Source organism: Labeo rohita, unplaced genomic scaffold (genome assembly GCF_022985175.1).
Source record: "Labeo rohita strain BAU-BD-2019 unplaced genomic scaffold, IGBB_LRoh.1.0 scaffold_1453, whole genome shotgun sequence".
In the NCBI taxonomy this organism is placed as follows: Eukaryota; Metazoa; Chordata; class Actinopteri; order Cypriniformes; family Cyprinidae; genus Labeo; species Labeo rohita.
The window spans coordinates 7,899-11,847 of NW_026127619.1; positions in this window are offsets into that span (position 1 = coordinate 7,899).

The window sequence follows — 3,949 nt, forward strand, 5'->3', positions numbered from 1 at the left end:
AAACACAAATATCTAAGTTGTTACTTAATACAACTTAACATTTCAAGTTGACTAAACTTATTTTAGTTGACTGAACTTAAAATTTTAATGCAGCAGGGTAACAAATTTTAAGCTGACTCAACAAAATGTGTTTTTTATTTTTTACAGTGTGTGGACCCTCCGAATTAGCCTTAGCCACCCCCCTGGCCACCCCATGTATAAAACTCCACCACTGTGGCCCAAGTTGCATAGCTCACCAAGTCAGTGTTTCCAAAACTGTAGAACCAATGAACATTCACACACAGCATCACAAAGTTGTGTGGTTGAAACGACAGCTCTTGACCTGTGGTTAGAAGCATCTATGACATGTGGACTTTATAAATCCTTACCTTGAGCAAAATAAGCAAGCTGGTATTCAGTACAATCTGTAGCTTTCATTTCAAATATATACAGTACAAAACATAATTTACGTCTTGTAGTTTGTCTAGAGGTTTGAGCGCCCAGTCAGATTTAGGTTTTATTTAGGTTTTCTGATAATCTTTGCATCTGGATTTGAAACAAGCATTTGGTTTCTCTTTTAGGCTCTTTACTTCTGATATACACGCTTCATATCTCAGCACTTCTTAGTTTCTGTACTTCTTTCACTAAACTTTGATTTTACAATTGTTATTTTGTTAAAGTTGCTTTTTATTTAGCTAATAATAATGGATGTGTTCTGAGCTGAGGTGTGATCTGCAGAAGTGTAATCAGGATATGTTAAATATAAACTGTTGAGCTCATCATAATGAAACATGTGTGAAGCTCTTTTTTCACACTGGACAAACTGTGAATTCCTAGCTAGACATGTAAAAAACAACTTTTATATGCATTGTTAGTATTACTGTTGTTTAAAAGTTGTAGGCTATCCACAAGTTTCCAATGCCCCATGAGGCCTTGCAATAAAGGTGGGAGCGTCTTCCAGTTGGAAGTAAACAAGCGTGACGTGACACTCAATTATTCAACAGCTGACAGTAGTGATGGGCAAATGAAGCCTCGTGAAGCACCGATATTTTCCTCTGACTGTTTCGGAAAAAGATTCAAAGCTTTGAGTGTGACAAAAACAGTGTGATCTGATGGTTAGTATGACATGTGGACTTCATAAATCTTTACCTGGAGCAAAATGAGCAAGCTGGTATTCAGTACAATCTGTAGCTTTTATTTCTAATATATACAGTACAAAATATCATTTATGTCTTGTAGTTTGTCTAGAGGTTTGAGAGCCCAGTCAGATTTAGGTTTTATTTAGGTTTTCTGATAATCTTTGCATCTGGATTTGAAACAAGCATTTGGTTTCTCTTTTAGGCTCTTTACTTCTGACATACATGCTTCATATCTCAGCACTTCTTAATTTCTGTACTTCTTTTACTAAACTTTGATATATTACAATTGTACAATTGCTTTTTATTTAGCTAATAATAATGGGTGTGTCCTGAGCTGAGGTGAGATCTGCTGAAGTGTGATCAGGATATGTTAAATATAAACTGTTGACCTCATCATAATGAAACACTTGAGGAGCTAATTTTTTCACACTGGACAAACTGTTCCTAGTTCCTATTCCTATAGCTAGACATGTAAAAAAATAATAATAATAATAAAAAAAACTTTTACATGCATTGTTAGTAGTTTGGTCTATGTACCCTCTGAATTAGCCTTAGCCACCCCCCTGACCACCCCATGTACCCAAAATTCCGCCACTTTGGCCCAAGTTGCATAGCTCACCAAGTCATTGTTTCCCAAAACTGTAGTTCCAATGAACTGTTCTCTTCATGTTATTTTGTTAAAGTTGTTATTTGGTTATTTTGTTAAAGTTGCTTTTTATTTAGCTAATAAGAATGAGTGTGTTCTGATCTGAGGTGTGATCTGCTGAAGTGTGATCAGGATATGTTAAATATAAACTGTTGAGCTCATCATAATGAAACACTTGAGAAGCTAATTTATTTACACTGGACAAACTGTGTGTTCCTAGCTAGACATGTAAAAAAAAAAACTTTTACATGTATTAGTAGTTGTAGTATTTGCAATTTGAGCAGTTCTGGCTGACTGAAATTGCCAAGATCCTGAATTAAACAAATAAAATATATATTAAATTACTGTTGTTCAAAAGTTGTAGGCTATCCACAAGTTTCCTATGCCCCATGAGTGGGAGCGTCTTTCGGTTGGAAGTAAACAAGCGTGACACTCATTTATTCAACAGTGGACAGTAGTGATGGGCAAATGAAGCCTCGTGAAGCACTGATATTTTCCTCTGACTGTTTCGGGAAAAGATTCAAAGCTTTGAGTGTGACGAAAACAGTGCGACCTGGTGGTTAGTAAAAAGTACAGCAGCCAACAGCCTGTGAAAGAAACACAAACCATTCACCACATCCACAGATCGACTCACGTTACGTGCACAAATAGAAGTCTAACAGTGTGTGTCTTTGTTTGTTGAATTTCTGTCTCTGATAAATTCAGAGACTACATTTTGGGTAAATCAATTTCAATGTAAGCCCCATATCTTTGCGAGTCGCGACTCATCATTCTCGTCTTGATAGAGAGGACTCTTTTTGCGTTATTTTCCTGCTTTTGCAAGTTAACTGTTTGGCTACATCAGAAGTTTCTCAGTTAGGAAAGTAGGAAACTGGCTCCGCACTTCAGTGGCACATATCTTTAATTTCCCTCTTTTCACTCGCTTTTCTTCGCTTTTAAATAGCTTAATGCACAGTGCACATTTTACTTTTTTACTTTTAAATTACCGGCAATTCTACATCAATTGCTTGAATCCCATTCAAGCAACAACAAAATACAACGTTAGGGGTCATCGGATGCTAAGTTCACTTTTACATGTTGTTTGAACATTAATGTGTGATGGCAGTGTATGTACAAATCTACCCTATAATGATAAAAATCCATGCAGTGGTTTTTAATTAATCTGTAAAAATAATATTCCCTTTTTCAAATCGAGCTGTTCTCAGATGCCTGTCGTTGTGGCGTCACACCGACAGAGGCCGCTCCCACCATAGTTGATTGACATGAGCGTTTTACCTAAGATCAGCTATCACAGTCCGTCCCCTTTGTTTTGATGCTGGAGCAGGTATGTAAGTTAGACAAGAATATCTACAATTGAGCGATTGAGGTGTTGTGTTGCTGGATGTAATAGTGAACATAGTGGTCGTCATTTACTCCCGAAATCTGAGCCGCTGAAAATGCAGTAGATTACATTTGTTTGTGAAGGGAATGCGCCTCCTGTGAGTGCGCATTTTGTTTCAGTTTCAGTTTTACTCGCTCCGTATCCAATAAAGAAATCCACGTACTCCGTTTTCTTGTCAAAAATTTATTTTAATCTTCAGTGAGCGATAAATAAGGCAAATAAAATCAAATAAACAAAATATAATCCTAAATCTCAAATATTACAGATGCGGTAAAGAAAACTGTGTGACTCCGCTGTATTCCAAGAACGCACTGCCGCCAGACTTAACAGACGCAATTCCTAAAGGGCCAGTACACAATTTTAACATTGTACATATGAATAAAGTGCATTTACAAATACAAACAATCCAAAGCAAAACTGACATGTACTACATGATAAAACATATTGTTTATGGAATCTAAGCAAAAATAGGCTCCTACATTACCGCCCCCTAATTGTTCTCAAACTCTTTGAAACAATTACTTAAATTTAAACAAAGGAGCCACATAATTTTAATCCTGACATCTTAAAGTCCAAATCAACACAAATTTAGGTTCCTAAAGACATATTGCCTTCATATACTGATTCGGCCTCCTGTAACAGGCAAAGTTTTGTTATCGGTCTTTCCAAAATGTTCGACTTCGTCTTAATGCGGACTTGTCGGACGAGACCCTTCTTGTCAGGAATAGTTTCAATGACTCTTGCTAACATCCATGAATTCCTAGGGGCAGAGTCATCAACTACTAGAACAATGTCTCCAACAGA